Genomic DNA, 18571 nt, shown 5'->3' with positions numbered 1-18571 from the left:
CCACCAGCATTTCCTGATTTTGTTCTGTAAAACACGCGAGCAATTGCATGTGGCAGCTGAACAGCTGAACTCATGTTTGAGTCCAAGCATTAGCAGATACTCATGTGTTCTAACAGCAACTGGAGTCCTTGACTGCAAAGTAATGGAACTCAAGCAGCTTAGCCCTGAGCATCTGTAGTGTCTGCCTCAGCATCCATGTTAAGACTATCCTGGTGAAGTAACTGATGTGTTCATCAGAGGCAGTGATAAACATTGAGCAGCCTGCCTGCCTCTGAGGGAGTGGTTACTGCCTTGAAACTGTAGTTTTATTGGCCATTTTGGGTCAATTCCAAACTCCTTGATCTCCCTCTCTTAAAACCCGATTGCCTCGTGGTTTTCGCATCTTTTCGGACTTGTTGGCTGTTGGTAAAACACCCACCAAGAGGAGAAAACGCTGAGAGGAGAAAGGAGCCATTTTTGTGATTTTAAGTATTTTGCTTCAGATTGTTTGTTAAGTTTTCTGCATTTCCGCCTACTTTTGAGCATTTTCTGGCTTGTTAAACTTGATTTCTGTGTTGGTAACTGTATTTAGAACACAACCTAGAGCTGATTACTGAATTTCCTGTATGCACTTATTTTTAAAATCGTTTTTTTTCTTAAAACTTGCATTTTTTCTGTCTCTGGCCCAACATTCAAGTGTGGGGACATTTACTGCACTGTTCTAACTTGTTGATACTTGTGAACCTCTGCTTTCCTTAAAAAAAACAAACAAAAAAAAATCTTGCTTTTTTCCCACGTTTCGGAGATTTAAAAAAGTTCATTTGCAGATTTGCTGTTCTGAACTGCTTGTAAGTTTCTTGGAGGCCATTGTTTGCTTGGGCTAAAGGGATGTCTCTGTGTTCATCAGTGGCAGTGATAAACATTGAGCAGCCTGCCTGCCCCTGTGGGAGTGGTTACTGCCTTGAAACTGTAGTTTTATTGGCCATTTTGCGTCAATTCCAAACTCCGTGATCTCCCTCTCTTAAAACCCGATTGCCTTGTGGTTTTGGCATCTTTTCGGACTTGCTGGCTGTTGGTGAAGCACCCACCAAGAGGAGAAAATGCTGAGAGAAGAAAGGAGCCACTTTCGAGATTTTAAGTATTTTGCTTCAGATTATTTGTTAAGTTTACTGCATTGCTGCCTACTTTTGAGCATTTTCTGGTTCGTTAAACTTGATTTCTGTGTTGGTAACTGTATTTAGAACACAACCTAGAGCTGATTACTGAATTTCTGTGTGCACTTATTTTTAAAATAATTTTTTTCTTAAAACTTGCATTTTATCTGTCTCTGGCCTAGCACTCAAGTGTGGGGTCATTTACTGCACTGTTCTAACTTGTTGATATTTGTGAACCTCTGCTTTCCTTAAAAAAAAAAAACAACAAAATCTTGCTTTTTTCCCACTTTTCTGAGATTTAAAAAAGTACAGTTACAGATTTGCTGTTCTGAACTGTTTGTAAGTTTCTTGGAGGCCATTGTTTCCTTGGGTTAAAGAGAAGTCTCTGTATTCATCAGTGGCAGTGATAAACACTGAGCAGCCTGCCTGCCCCTGTGGGAGTGGTTACTGCCTTGAAACTGTAGTTTTATTGGCCATTTTGGGTCAATTCCAAACTCCTTGATCTCCCTCTCTTAAAACCCGATTGTCTCGTGGTTTTGGCATCTTTTTGGACTTGTTGGCTGTTGGTGATGCACCCACCAAGGGGAGAAAACGCTGAGAGAAGAAAGGAGACACTTTTGAGATTTTAAGTATTTTGCTTCAGATTATTTGTTAGTTTTCTGCATTGCCGTCAACTTTTGAGCATTTTCTGGCTTGTTAAATTTGATTTCTGTGTTGGTAACTGTATTTAGAACACAACCTAGAGCTGATTACTGAATTTCCTGTGTGCACTTATTTTTAAAATAATTTTTTCTTAAAACTTGCATTTTATCTGTCTCTGGCCTAGCACTCAAGTGTGGGGTCATTTATTGCACTGTTCTAACTTGTTGATACTTGTAAACCTCTGCTTTCCTTAAAAAAAAACAAACCAAAAAAAATCTTGCTTTTTTCCCATTTTTCTGAGATTTAAAAAAGTTCAGTTACAGATTTGCTGTTCTGAACTGTTTGAAAGTTTCTTGGAGGCCATTGTTTGCTTGGGCTAAAGGGAAGTCTCTGTGTTCATCAGTGGCAGTGATAAACATTGAGCAGCCTGCCTGCCCCTGTGGGAGTGGTTACTGCCTTGAAACTGTAGTTTTATTTGCCATTTTGGGTCAATTCCAAACTCCTTGATCTCCCTCTCTTAAAACCCGATTGCCTCATGGTTTTGGCGCCTTTTCGGACTTGGCTGTTGGTGAAGCACTCACCAAGAGGAGAAAACGCTGAGAGAAAGATGGAGCCACTTTTGAGATTTTAAGTATTTTGCTTCAGATTATTTGTTAAGTTTTCTGCATTGCCGCCTATTTTTGAGCATTTTCTGGCTTGTTAAACTTGATTTTTGTGTTGGTAACTGTATTTAGAACACAACCTACAGCTGATTACTGAATTTTCTGTGTGCACTTATTTTTAAAATCGTTTTTTCTTAAAACTTGCATTTTATCTGTCTCTGGCCTAGCACTCAAGTGTGGGGTCATTTACTGCACTGTTCTAACTTGTTGATACTTGTGAACCTCTGCTTTCCTTAAAAAAAAACAAAAAAACAAAAAAAAAATCTTGCTTTTTTCCCACTTTTCTGAGATTTAAAAAAGTTCAGTTACAGATTTGCTGTTCTGAACTGTTTGTAAGTTTCTTGGAGGCCATTGTTTGCTTGGGTTAAAGGGAAGTCTCTGTGTTCATCAGTGTAAATGATAAACATTGAGCAGCCTGCCTGCCACTGTGGGAGTGGTTACTGCCTTGAAACTGTAGTTTTATTGGCCATTTTGGGTCAATTCCAAACTCATTGATCTCCCTCTCTTAAAATCCGATTGCCTTGTGGTTTTGGCATCTTTTCCAACTTGTTTGCTATTGGTGAAGCACCCACCAAGGGGAGAAAACGCTTAGAGAAGAAAGGAGACACTTTTGAGATTTTAAGTATTTTGCTTCAGATTATTTGTGAGTTTTCTGCATTGCTACCTACTTTTGAGCATTTTCTGGCTTGTTAAACTTGATTTCTGTGTTGGTAACTGTATTTAGAACATAACCTAGAGCTGATTACTGAATTTCCTATGTGCACTTATTTTTAAAATCGTTTTTTTCTTAAAACTTGCATTTTATCTGTCTCTGGCCAAGCACTCAAGTGTGGGGTCATTTACTGCACTGTTCTAACTTGTTGATACTTGTGAACCTCTGCTTTCCTTAAAAAAAAAACAAAAAAAATCTTGCTTTTTTCCCACTTTTCTGAGATTTAAAAAAGTTCAGTTACAGATTTGTTGTTCTGAACTGCTTGTAAGTTTCTTGGAGACCATTGTTTGCTTGGGCTAAAGGGAAGTCTCTGTGTTCATCAGTGTAAATGATAAACATTGAGCAGCCTGCCTGCCACTGTGGGAGTGGTTACTGCCTTGAAACTGTAGTTTTATTGGCCATTTTGTGTCAATTCCAAACTCATTGATCTCCTTCTCTTAAAACCGATTGCCTTGTGGTTTTGGCATCTTTTCCAACTTGTTTGCTATTGGTGAAGCACCCACCAAGGGGAGAAAACGCTTAGAGAAGAAAGGAGACACTTTTGAGATTTTAAGTATTTTGCTTCAGATTATTTGTGAGTTTTCTGCATTGCTACCTACTTTTGAGCATTTTCTGGCTTGTTAAACTTGATTTCTGTGTTGGTAACTGTATTTAGAACATAACCTAGAGCTGATTACTGAATTTCCTATGTGCACTTATTTTTAAAATCGTTTTTTTCTTAAAACTTGCATTTTATCTGTCTCTGGCCAAGCACTCAAGTGTGGGGTCATTTACTGCACTGTTCTAACTTGTTGATACTTGTGAACCTCTGCTTTCCTTAAAAAAAAAAAACAAACAAAAAAAATCTTGCTTTTTTCCCACTTTTCTGAGATTTAAAAAAGTTCAGTTACAGATTTGTTGTTCTGAACTGCTTGTAAGTTTCTTGGAGACCATTGTTTGCTTGGGCTAAAGGGAAGTCTCTGTGTTCATCAGTGGCAGTGATACACATTGAGCAGCCTGCCTGCCCCTGTGGGAGTGGTTACTGCCTAGAAACTGTAGTTTTATTGGCCATTTTGTGTCAATTCCAAACTCCTTGATCTCCTTCTCTTAAAACCCGATTGCCTCGTGGTTTTGGCATCTTTTCGGACTTGTTGGCTGTTGGTGATGCACCCACCAAAGGGAGAAAACGCTGAGAGAAGAAAGGATACACTTTTGAGATTTTAAGTATTTTGCTTCAGATTATTTGTTAGTTTTCGGCATTGCCATCAACTTTTGAGCATTTTCTGGCTTGTTAAACTTGATTTCTGTGTTGGTAACTGTATTTAGAACACAACCTAGAGCTGATTACTGAATTTCCTGTGTGTACTTATTTTTAAAATAGTTTTTTTTCTTAAAACTTGCATTTTATCTGTCTCTGGCCTAGCACTCAAGTGTGGGGTCATTTACTGCACTGTTCTAACTTGTTGATACTTGTAAACCTCTGCTTTCCTTAACAAAAACAAAACAAAACAAAAAAAATATTTTGCTTTTTTCCCATTTTTCTGAGATTTAAAAAAGTTCAGTTACAGATTTGTTGTTCTGAACTGCTTGTAAGTTTCTTGGAGACCATTGTTTGCTTGGGCTAAAGGGAAGTCTCTGTGTTCATCAGTGGCAGTGATACACATTGAGCAGCCTGCCTGCCCCTGTGGGAGTGGTTACTGCCTTGAAACTGTAGTTTTATTGGCCATTTTGGGTCAATTCCTAACTCCTTGATCTCCCTCTCTTAAAGCCCAATTGCCTCGTGGTTTTGGCGTCTTTTTGGACTTGGCTGTTGGTGAAGCACCCACCAAGAGGAGAAAACGCTGAGAGAAAAATGGAGACACTTTTGAGATTTTAAGTATTTTGCTTCATATTATTTGTTAAGTTTTCTGCATTGCCGCCCACTTTTGAGCATTTTCTGGCTTGTTAAACTTGATTTCTGTGTTGGTAACTGTATTTAGAACACAACCTAGAGCTGATTACTGAATTTCCTGTGTGCACTTATTTTTAAAATTGTTTTTTTCTTAAAAGTTGCATTTTATCTGTCTCTGGCCTAGCACTCAAGTGTGGGGTCATTTACTGTACTGTTCTAACTTGTTGATACTAGTGAACCTCTGCTTTCCTTAAAAAAAAAAACAAACAAAAAAAATCTTGCTTTTTTCCCACTTTTCTGAGATTTAAAAAAGTTCAGTTACAGATTTGCTGTTCTGAACTGTTTGTAAGTGTCTTGGAGGCCATTGTTTGCTTGGGCTAAAGGGAAGTCTCTGTGTTCATCAGTGGCAGTGATAAACATTGAGCAGCCTGCCTGCCCCTGTGGGAGTGGTTACTGCCGTGAAACTGTAGTTTTATTGGCCATTTTGGGTCAATTCCAAACTCCTTGATCTCCCCCTCTTAAAACCCTCTTTTGCGTGGTTTTGCACATTTTTGCACATAGCGCAACATCGGGCAGCGCCGTCTAATTGGGTCTAAACTATTCCTGGCTCCACAAAGTCTGCTGATCACTTTTTCCCTTAGAACTCCTCTATCGCTCAAATTAAACACCATATTCTCATTCTAAGGCCCCTCACTGGTCCAAATAAGTAATCTTACAAGTTAGCACTAATAAACCATAAGCACTACTTACTCTTATATTCTCTACAATTACCTTGTCCCCTATTGGTCCATTTTAATTCAGTTCCCTATATTACTCTAGCATGTCCAAAGGTCAGTCAATGGTTTCCTCTCCAGTCCAGCTGATGAATCTGGGAATTCTGAGGCAATGTTACAACTGTCTCATGTACACGGACAACCCTCTCCTCCTCCAAACAGGTTCAAATATATGTGAGAGATGCAACCATATAGCCAAACTGAAGGCTGAGCTCTCTCATCTCAAAACTGGTGTAACCAGTCAGGAGGAGAAGGTAACCTCACACAACACAATTCCAGTATCACATAGTCCCACCACAACAGCGAACCAAACACATAAAAACACAAAAACATACTCGGAGGCTCTAAATAAAAATCTACCTAAGCAACAGAGACCTCCAAAGCAGACATCCAAGCAAACGCTATCCCAAAACAAAACACGTACAACACATAGCACACAAAGTCAGTGTGCCAAGCAGTCACAGCCCTTAAGGCTGAATAGCACACCTGATACTCTTGTAATAGGTGACTCTATTGTCAGACACAATGACTTCCCGCTCACCAGGCTGAATAAAGAGAAGGCCACAGTGAGCTGCCTGTCGGGTGCTAGGATCCGCCACATAACGCAAGCACTCAGGTCACTCCAAAGCAAATACAAATATGACTCAGTCATTGTACATGCTGGCGTGAATGACCTGAGATGTACCTCCCTCGACTACATGAAAAGAGACATAGAGGAGCTCTCTGATCATGTAGCCCAGGCCAGTAAGACCCTGACCTTGAGCAGCATCTTACCCTCACCTAGAATGATGCCACAGTATAAAGACAAAATGATTGATTTTAACAATTGGCTAAAATTTTGGTGTCATTCAAAGGGGAGCCAATGTCTGTCAGCCTGGGATGACATGCTCAACAAGCCACGTTGCTTCGCTAGGGATGGCTTGCATCTGTCACCCCTGGGCTTCCGGATATTGGCAAAGGCTCTTGCCACCCCCATAGTGCCTTTTTTAGGCAAGGCTCAAAAGTCAAACCCACCTCGATAGACAGCACAAGGAACAAGAAACTAAGGGTAATGCTGCTAAATGCCAGAAGTCTTAACCTCAAGATGCATGCACTCGAAGCTCTCCTCAGTATGGAGAACATCGATATCTGTGCAGTGACAGAAACCTGGTTCAAGGCTCCAGAGAGCACCCCAGCACTACCAGGTTATACCTCATATCATGCTTTTCGGCTCCAAAACCCAGACCGAACCACAAAAGGAGGGGGAGTTTCCATATTTATCAAGGATATCCGCACCTCCAGGTTAGTGGCATTGCATGAAGTATCAGAGACCATCCATGTGCAACTGACAGTGGGCAAGACTGCTTTTCAGTTTATAGCATCCTACAGACCACCCTGTCAAACTCAGGAATCCCACTCGGCTTTCCTGAAAACATTGGAGAACATGAAGATCTCTCCGAACACCATTATATTGGGCGACTTCAACTACACAAACATAGACTGGGAGCATTACTCAAGCCCCAGCACCTTAGCCCAAAGGTTCCTGGAATTTATAAACTCAGATGCTATGGAACAACTAGTCACCACTCCCACAAGAGGGGATAACATACTAGACCTGATCATTACCAACATGGGGACTCTATACTCCATACCAGAAGTATATCCCTCATTGGTAAGATCAGACCATAAATTAATTTCACTGGATATCCACATCCCGACCCCACCCCCAGCCCAGAAAACCACAGTGAAAAACTTCTCAAAAGCGAACTTCACACTTCTCAAAACTGAAGTGGAATCCTTCAAGGCCCCAGGGCCAGTGGAAACTACGGCCCAAACTGCAGAATCCTATATAAACGCATTCTACGGACATCTCCAGGAATGCATGGATCATGCTATCCCAAACAAAATCAAGACCCAATCATCCAAAGGCAGGCATCCAGTCTGGTGGACCCCAGCCATAAATAAACTGTACAACAGAAGGAGGAAGCTACTACATGATATAGCAAAATCCCTAAAAGGGAAGGCATCTCTGATCAGTACTAGCAAAAATTTACGATCCCTCATAAAATCCTCCAAGGCCAGCTTCGAGAGAAAAATTGCACAGGACACTAAAGACAATCATAAGGCTTTTTCAGTTATGTTAGGAACCTGGGATGCAACTCCCAGACTTGTTCTGAGTTGATTCTAAATGACAAAAAATACACTGAACGCACAGACATCGCCAATATCCTGGCAGACAGGTTCAGTGCAAACTTCTCCACCCGCTCCCCCCCAAAAGAGCAAGTATCTATCCTGGCAGAGTGCAGCCTCCCAAACATCCCTGATGCTCAGGTGAAGGCCGCCCTCTTCAAAGCAAAAAACACTGTTTCCATGGGACCAGATGGCGTCCCGGGTTGCATCCTACATGAACTCCAAGAAGAACTAATCCCTCAAGTAAAACTGCTGTACAATCTCAGCCTCACTACAGGATATGTGCCCAAAGAATGGCATACAGCACCAGTGTTCCCACTCCATAAAGGTGGCGCCTCTACGGACCCTGGAAACTATCGCCCCATAAGCCTGACTAGCCTAGTCTGCACGGCTATGGAGAGGATCATCATGGAACTCATAAACAAAGACATTAGGGATCTACAGACACTAGATCGTACCCAATTTGGCTTCGTCAAGGGCAGATCCTGCCTTTTGAACCTGGTCGATTTCTTTGAAACAGTCACCAAGGCCATAGATGAAGGGAAGGTAGTCCACACAGCCTATCTGGACCTCGCAAAGGCATTTGACACAATACCCCACTCGGGCATCATAGATAAGCTATCCAGCCTAAATATAAACCCCTATGTCACAAGATGGGTCGCAAACTGGCTCAAAGACAGAACCCACAGAGTCAGAGTTGCTGGAGCCATGTCAGACTCAAAACCAGTCACAAGTGGCGTACCACAAGGTTCTGTCCTGGGACCTCTCTTGTTCGGTATTTACTTTTCTGAGGTACAGGCCAACGTGGGAGGACTATGGCTCACCAAGTTCGCAGATGACTGCAAACTGGGTGCCATAATCGACTCTCCAGCTGACATAAACATCCTTCAAAAAGTTATCACAGAGACGGATAACTGGTGCCAGAGCCATGGTCTAAAGCTAAATGCCAAAAAGTGTATAGTCATACCCTTTGGCAAAAACAATGTGCCCACAAATTACCACATAGTTGGTAACCCATTAAGTACAGAGAAAGTAATTAGGGATCTGGGGACCCAAGTTGATAGAAATCTCTCCTTTGACAACCACATTGCCAAAGTGGTTAGAAAGACCTTCTACATAGCCCACCTCATCATTAAAGGATTCACATCTAGATCAAGAGAGGTAATCATGCCCCTTTATTCATCCCTCATCAGGCCCATCACAGAATACAATGCCCCCTTTGGGATGTACCTTACTCGACACCTGCAGCAATTAGAAAGACCCCAAAAGTACCTCCCCAGGAGGATCAAGGGACTCAAACAGATGCCATATGCTGCTCGGTTAAAAAAAACTCCAGCTCTACTCAGCTGCATACCGCCTACTTCGAGGTGATCTATGCCTGACATATAAAGCTATGTCCAACCCAGAATTAATGGACATGCTCCACCTCAGTAAGTCTAAATCCCTTAGAGCCACGCACTTGAGGGACTTGAACCTCAGCACAGAAATAAATAGAACATGCTGGAGGGACAGATTCATAACCCAGAGGCTCCCTTCGCTCTGGAATAGAATTCCAATTCATGTTAGGCAGAGCACCTGACTGACTCTCTTCAAGAAGAATCTTGATGAGTGGACGGGGGATTGTAGGTTTGTCCCAGGGATTACTTCCGTGTCACTATCAGACAGAGGCACAGTAAAGTAAACTTTAAAAAGGGCACAGTATACTCAAATAAAGGGGTGGCGTAAGCCAAACACAATCAGGCTAGGCTTATAAATGCCCCAGGGCAGATAGCCTAGTATGAACCTATGAACCTATGCACATATTCTCTCTCCAGCTTGGTCTTTGGTTTTACCTTTCCCAAAGGTCTTTATGGGAGACAGATTTTTTTTTTTCTTGTATAAGAACTCATTCACTCTTTATAATGACTCTCACAGTCAAGACTGGTGCTTACTGACTTAAGTATCCTACCATATTAGTTGAGTTCCTTGGCCTTGATAATGGCAATTGCTTTTACTTTTCTCTTGTTGTGTGGTTTCTTCTAGGCTCAGGTTTTATCATATATATATATATATATATATATATATATATATATATATATATATATGTATATATATTGGATACATCAAAGTTATGTTTTTCTTTATTTTGACACATTTAATAGTGTCTGGTTGCTGAAGCCTAAGCTCAAACTTAAGCTGATTGAATTCCATTAATTTGCTGTCAGAAATTCATTATACAATACAAGAGAAAATTTTCAGTCAAGGAAAGTGAACTCAGAAAATGCAGAAAAACTTAATTCAACAACCTAGGATATTTGCTAAACAGCATTTTAGCTAACATCATTTTTCTACTTTATTTCTTGGCAAAGAAATTATAGTTTCTAACCTTAGAATAATGTCTGCTATAAAAATGCACATTGTCCACTTGTATTTATTCTGAATATATAAATAATAGAGGAATATTTCAACTTTCTGAAATATATGTCCTAATCCTACTGCATTATACTGTGATTCCATACTGTATACCAGTTAGATGCAGTAAAAAAGTATCAAATGTTTGATAGCAGTAAAATTATTCATCCAGAGATAGTGGTGAATTTGTAGCAACATAATCCTTCACATTTTTATATTTACAGAATGGCTGTGTAAAAGTTCCATTTTAACACACTGTGTAGAAATGTCTAATTAAAGCCCTACCAGAAAGGAGGTGAGAGTTTAACTTGTGGTGTCCCTTTTACTGCCTCTGTTTGACTTTAATGAGTCAGTGGGAAAAGTTCCTTTCTGAGGTAAGGTCAACTACTGTTGAACATCTAATCTTAATTTAGTAGCTGTCATATATAGAAAATAAAAGGTGTATGGGCTGGAGGATCAAATTACACTGAAGTTTATTGCAAAAATACATAATTCGATTAGATAAGAGCTTTCAAGGCAACCCTCTTCATCAGATCTTAATACAAAAATGAAAAGGCAAATGAAGTTTAAATAAAACCAACAACCAATAAAAACGTTTTAAAAATCAGTGTGGTAGCCCTCTTTTTTTCAAAAGAAGTTTTAAAGAAACGACACTGTTAAGACCCAGGTGACAAATAAGCTTTAAAATCCACAATCCATCTCAGTTCAACGTATTCAGTCTCATTGCTGATATCACCTTCTCTTAAACTAACATTAATTTTTTGTAAAACCAAAAATTTAAAGTCATGTTGAACACCAGATTCTATGACATGCTTGGCTAGTGCATTAGTAGATTTGTTGTTCCGTATGTCATTAAGATGTTCCATCACCCTTTCCTTAAGCATACGATTTGTTTTACCAATGCAGAATGCACTACAAAGGTTGCATCTGGCCAAATAAACAATATTCTTAGTAGAGCAGTTTGCATAAAATGAAAACTCTACGGGCTTTTTATGTACTGGGTGCATAATCAAACAAGTAGACCATATATTACTACAAATTTTACAAGATCTACAGGGGTATGTACCTTTACGTTGTGAAAAAAATCTGTCACGTGCTATTCTGTTTATAGCATAATCTCTGCTTTCAGATTTTTACTGTTCTTAAAAGCAAAGCTAGGTGCAGATCCTACAACCCTATTAATGCTTGAATCTGTAAGCAGAATAGGCCAATTATTTTTAATAATTTCATGTCTTATTAACATCATTAGAAAAGGTAAGGCATAATTTATTGACAGTTGACAGGAAAGGGTGATGGAACATCTTAATGACATACGGAGCAATAAATCTACTAATGCACTAGCCAAGCATGTCATAGAATCTGGCGTTCAACATGACTTTAAATTTTTGGTTTTACAAAAAATTAAGGTTAGTTTAAGAGAAGGTGATGTCAGCAATGAGACTGAATACATTGAACTGAGATGGATTGTGGATTTTAAAGCTTATTTGTCACCTGGGTCTTGACAGTGCAGTTTCTTTAAAACCTCTTTTGAAGAAAAGAGGGCTGCCACACCGATTTTTAAGATGTTTTTATTGGTTGTTGGTTTTATTTAAACTTTATTTGATTTTTGTATTAAGACCTGATGAAGAGGGTTGCCTTGAAAGCACTTACCTAATTGAACTATTTATTTTTGCAATAAACTTCAGTGTGATTTTATCCTCCAGCCCATACACCTTTTATTTTCTATTTTGTACTTTTTGGGTTTATTGGTTCCATCGACTTTCCATTCTTTATTAGCTGTAATATATCTTGGTATAAATATAAATTGGAGGAGAAATTATTTTTAATAATTCAAATAACATAATTCAGAATATCTGGATAGTGCATTAATGTGTTCTTGAAAATTCTGTTGCTGTTGCATAACACAATATCTGATATGCCATGTTTTAGTATTAAGGAAGAAGTATTAAAGAGTTTACCTAGATGTCAATAACATGAGCCCTTCTAAAGAGATGGTTTACTGTAAATGATAGATTAGTCCCACAAGAGTTTGTTTTATGTTTTAAAGAAAAGGAGGAACCAAATCTTATAATAGCTATTTTGTAATTTATGGTAGGAGTTAAAAATGAATCAGATTTTTACAATCAGATATAGAGTTTATACATTTTCTAAAGCATTGTGCTTATAATGTTTCCATATTCAGATCTAACTATAGCCACACAAACCACAATAGCTCCGGGAACTCCTTGTTTTCCATTTCTGTTGAAAAAGCATGGAATACCATTCCCGTAGATATTAGGACTACTGAAAACAAAAATAATTTCAAAAAACTCCTCTGGTCCCATTTACATAGTTCTTAGTTATGTAACAAAATGTGGAGCTCTTCTCCCCGGGCCTCTACTGAAAAAGGGCCTTTTCGGCTCAGACACCCCTGGTTAACAAATGTAAAATAAATAAATAAAATAACTGTTCTGACCCTGGGTAGCTTCACTTAATTAGATCATATCATACTTTACCATTCTATGAAAGCTTGCAACATCTCCTTTCTATACTCTTACTCAATCAATGTGTGTTTACTGTGCTAGTCACTGATGAATATAACCAAATAACTGATCAAAATGTCCTTTCAACTGTATTGTTTATTTTAGTACACAGTGCTATTTACTTTTTGCTCCTTTCTTGGCCTTGAAACTGTACCTCATTAACTTTTTAACTCTGTACTGTACTTTATTAACGTGCATTGTGTTTACTGTATTTGCTGTACTAATGTTTGTGGAGCTTTTCTCCCCAGACATCAGCTGAAAATGAGATCCATGCCCAGTCGGACTTTCCCAGTAAACAAATGTAAAATAATAAATAAATAAGGTTACACTACTTGTAAAAGTGAGTGATGACACTCCCTCACTTATCCCCATCGCAGACCATACCTTGAACAGCTTACAGAGCATGTGTATTGGACATATGGCTTAAAAGTGGCTTAAAAGATCAAAACATAGTCCTCTTCATGAAAGATATGCCTTTTGCAGGTTTGCTCAAATCTCATACTGAAGGATCAAATTATTCACTAGGGTGGCCATGGGAGAAAATGCAATAGTTAACCAGGGATTAGAACATAACAACAAATTTGAAAAAAATGCATTTCATTTTCAGTTATATTTTCATATATCTGAGGAAGTATGTTTATCATTAGCACAATGCAAACAGAAGTGGCTCAAAGGCCCTACAAAACTTTTCCTTGTTTATTGTTTCTGCCTCTGCTACAATCTAAAACCATTTTAAATTTCTTTAAGAATTGTGAAGGGGTAAACTACTTTCAAGACTGTTTGGTTGCTTCCTAGAGTAATCCGATCTAGGAACCATCTTCTAATCTATGAATGCATTCTGACATTTTTAAACCATTGTTATGTTTATTGACATGTTAACAGTATAAACAGCTTTTTTAAAACCCTTCTCCCACTTTTCAAATAGGCGCTGCCCCACTCAGTGTATGATATGTTTTTATGCATGAAGTCAAAATGAGCAAGAGATGAATTGAACACTTTTCTTTTAAAGTATGTGCTTTGTGAACTATTATTGAAACTAGAACAGTACCTTTTCCAGTTTTGCAGTGACATCCTTAAGGGAAGTAGCAATAAAAGTCAGTTACATTTAAATCAGGCTCAAAGTACTTTGCATGACCATCTGTATTTTTTAAGCACAACTGTGATTTATTATCAGTACTCACTTATTACTGATTGTCTTTTGACTTAGATTCTAAGGTTAAAAACCACAAGAAAAACTAGCAAAGTTAGAATTTTCTGATACCTTAAACTTCCTGTAATAGAGGCCCATGGGATATATGCAAATGACCCCTAACATTAAGTGTTTCAGCTATATGGTTTCTGAATGTCCATGACTTTTTCTTTTTTCCTTTTTAAGTCTTTATGGACAGATTCCGGCCAGCAAAGCCAAACACCACTAGCTGTGGACATGCATATTTTGGCCTTTTTATGACCTACAAAGACTTTAAGTGGAAAAATCAAAATCATAGACATTCAGAAACCATATAGCTGAAACACTTGATATCTTTAAAGGGTCATTTGTGTATATCCTATGGGCCTCTATTACAGGAAGTTTAACGTAACAGACAGTGAAAACTCTAATTTAGCTAGGGTTTTCTCCTGGATTTTGCTAACTGGTTTGTCTGTGTGACCGTTCTACTTTTTGGTTTAGTAATCCTTTATTTATTGGTAATATTCAGCAAAACAGGAATTTTTATATCACACATCTGAGTATTACAAAGGCATAAAGCCTTTTTAAGTTTGAAAAAACATATAAAAGTGAACAGAATTCAAGAAGGATGTTAATTGCAGATACAATTAAATTAATTGGGGCTTGTTTTTATTATGCATAGAAAATTATTATTTGAAAGTCTTTCTAAACAATTCTCAAGGTTGTTTAGTTATTTTCCCATATGTACTGCATATAGGCATTTAGTCCACACACATAAATCTTGGCCAACCTAGTAAAAGCAGATGAGGCTGAATAAAGTACAATCTCCACCTCCACATTTGATCAGCACTGTTTTACTTTGGTTAAAGTTTTGCTTATTTTATTTTTAATGAGCTTGTATTTTGCATTTATTATAGCCTGAAGTCGAATACACCTTTATAAAGTTGCTTACTGTTATGTAAATAAAATATTTAAAATTATGCTTCAAATTTACAGGATTTAATATATTATTTTAAATTAGACATGCGGTGGTGGTGCTGCGGTAGCATTGTCACCTCACAGTAAGACGCTGTCCGGTTCGATTCTCAGCTAGAGCGTCTTCTGCGTGGAGACATGCGTGAATGAGCTTACCTTCATTGAAGTTTGTGCGTCAGGGCTAGTAAATCGGCACGTAAAAATCAACTACCAATCATTAGCAGACTGGAGTTCCGCTGTGGTGACCCCTAACCGGGATAAGCCAAAAGACTCATCAATATATTCTTTTAAATTCAAGGATCACACTTGATTCTGATTGTGTTTTAAAAGAATATAACATTTCATAAAATTGTCTCATTAGTGGCTAGCATAAGTCCCCCTATTAATGAATCATTTAAAACTTTGTTAATAGGTGGTGATTCACAAAATGCCAACATTAAGAGTTAAAAATGTTTCATTTTTACAGGAACATCACATCTGCTGCACAGGAACATCACATCTGCTGCTTTAGCACTTAATTTTCCTGTTTGTCTACTATGCATGAAACAGTATGCATAGTCATTTCTAGACTGCCATTGACCAAGACCATTTAGTTTTCCATGTAAAGACAATGGAGGTAGTGATATGGTATGTGTACTTTGAATTTGGTACATGCTCTAGTTTATGTTGTCATATTTCATAAATATATGGGGGTATTCATAGCCTTGAAGTTCACATATGTGCAAGGAGTATAGGCAAATTATACAGCTAGTCCTACATGTAAACTAGCTAAGTACAACAGGATGGCACTGATTATGGAAAATCTTTGAACTGCACTGAAATACCAACAATGGATTTGGTCATCTTCATGATATAAGTGGCTTAAAACATGTGCAATTATGTGTAGCAGAGTTGCAATTTCTTTCAGCTACTTTCATTATCTGGCAAGATGTTCAAGCCTGTTCATATCTCTGAAGAGACTTTTTACAAGACTCTGCAGAGAGATATGATCAGCACAGCTATACAGCAGTAAACTCAAACAGCTGTAACATTTTATTTCCTGACTCTAAGAATGATCTTATGTGGACACCCAAATTTGGTGGAAAGAAAGATGACAGGAAAGCTGAAAAGGTGTGAGAGAGAAGACAAGACACAGAAGGAATGAAGGCATGAAAAGGGTTTGAGGTGGAGAGGTTGGGCGAGGAGAGGCAATATGATTTTGCTGGGAATAGACCTCACATTTTTTCAAACTTTTTTTTTTAATTGGAAAGTTAGGAAAGATGATAGGGAAGAGACTGTAACACACAAGGCTAGGGAAGAGTTAAGAAATTACCAAGACATAATAGACAGACAAGACAGACAAGGGAACTATGGTGGGCTGACATTGGTGGAGGGACAAGACATACAGATGGCAGCCCGATACAAATGGAGAGGGTGTGCAGATGTGAAGTGCAGGTAACTTCCCAGACTGGAGGTCTTCAGTTATCAACCCTCTCTGGTGGACTTTGAGAGGAGGACTACAATGGAGTGGAGGTAAAAGCATCCTGTGTCTCAGTTGTCAGAGATGATCAAGTCAGGCACTCACTGGAGGAGGCCTTCAATGGAATGCAGGTGCTTCTCCACCACCTAGTCATCAGTTACTACCAGACCCTGAAGCTTGAAGTTTTCATTACTTACCAGGCTCTCACATGCCAGGGGACCATAGGGATACAACCACCACCTAGTGAAGACTCCCAGATAGGCAGGGAGAGATGGTTACTGGTCCTGCATCTGGGAGATACATGGCTGAGTGACTTTCAGATCTCTTGGATTTCTGGACCTGTAGACAAAGTAACATAAAAGGGGCAGCCACGGTGGTGCAGCAGTTAGCGTTGTCGCCTCACAGCAAGAGGTTCTTCGGTTCGATCCTTGGCTGGGGTGCCTTCTCTGCAGAGTCTGCATGTCCTCCCTGTGGTTGAGTGGTTTTACTCATGGTGCTCCAGTTTCCTCCCACATCCCAAAGACATGCTGTAGTTGGACTGGACACTCTAAATTGGCCCTAGGTGTGAGCGAGCATGTGTGTGCCTTCTGTGCAAGGTTGGGCGCCGGGTTGGCAGCTCGACATTGTAAAAACTCCACTGCCAATCATGAGCGGACAGATGATCCGCTGTGGCGACCTCTAACCGGGAAAAGCCAGAAGAAAAAAAAGTAACATAAAAAGGAGATAACAAATAAATAATTAAGAGAGAGAGAAATGGAGTTAAAGATGAATTGTGTTTTGAAAACACATAATTTTATTTAATGAAAAGACTAAACATTTGTTTAATTTTTAAATTTCTACTATGTGCTGTTTACTCACTGTCTTGTTACTATTGACTACATTCTCAGAAAAGGTATTAAGGTATTAATAGTACTTAGCATTAATGTTTCTTAAGTTATGTTTATCAGTCACTGCTTTGCAACTCTATGGATTGTTATATCACCTAAAACAGGCAATAGCAATGTCAGTACCTATTAATGTTTCATTTATATATATATATATATATATATATATATATATATATATATATATATATATATATATATATATATATTGCAGTGTGGTACCTCAGTGGAATACGTTGAGACACATTTATATATACATATATATAATATATATATATATATATATATATATATATATATATATATATATACATATATATATATATCTATCTATATATATATATATATATATATATATATATATATATATATATATATATACATACACATATATATATATATATATATATATATATTTTATTTTTTTTTTTTTTTAATTTCATCCATCAGTTTAGACAACAAAACAGTTCTGGCAGGAATGACTTCATACCTTGCTACTTATGAGTGCTCTGTATTAATCACTCTAACTGCCTCTGTCCCTGCCTTTGGTTGTATCCAGATCATATAGCACAAGCGGAGATCTTTGGTGGAATCTCCTGACCCTAAAGCCTTGTTTGCGGGTGCTGGGATGTCCGGTACCGAATTAAGTGAAAGTCCCAAAAAACATGAGGGTTGAAAATAACCCGCTTTAGCAAAGCTAAGGCAACGTGTCCATGCTTATTCTGCTAAACAGAATATAGTTTTCTATCTTTGTGGAAAAATCAAATTAAATCCAGTCTCTCTAGTGCAGTTCAGTAGGAACTTTTAATTTAATTTAGATTGAAAAAACTTAAGGTTCTAACTGTTGAAATAAACATTTATTTCAGTTGAATTTATCATACAAGACGTATTGCAATCCATAAATGCATATTGTAATCCATAACATACTGCGCTCACCTACCAAAACTGGATACAAGCAGTAAAATACGTCACAAAAACAATGTTTCTCTGCTCTTTATCGGTTTGTTGAACCGATGTTTGTGGAAGTGCACTTTGGCTTAAGTCACTTTTGCGTAACCGTGGGTCTACTCTTTATTTTCGAAAAAGTGAGTTCTCGATTATATATAGTAGACCCATATATATATATATATATATATATATATATATATATATATATATATATATATATATATATATATATATTTACACAGACACACATATACATATAAAGG

This window comes from Protopterus annectens, chromosome 5.part0 (assembly GCF_019279795.1).
Source record: "Protopterus annectens isolate FY-2018-M chromosome 5.part0, PAN1.0, whole genome shotgun sequence".
Lineage (NCBI taxonomy): Eukaryota > Metazoa > Chordata > Ceratodontiformes > Protopteridae > Protopterus > Protopterus annectens.
The sequence above is the reverse complement of the archived record's forward strand: the minus strand, read 5'-3'. Positions refer to the sequence as shown.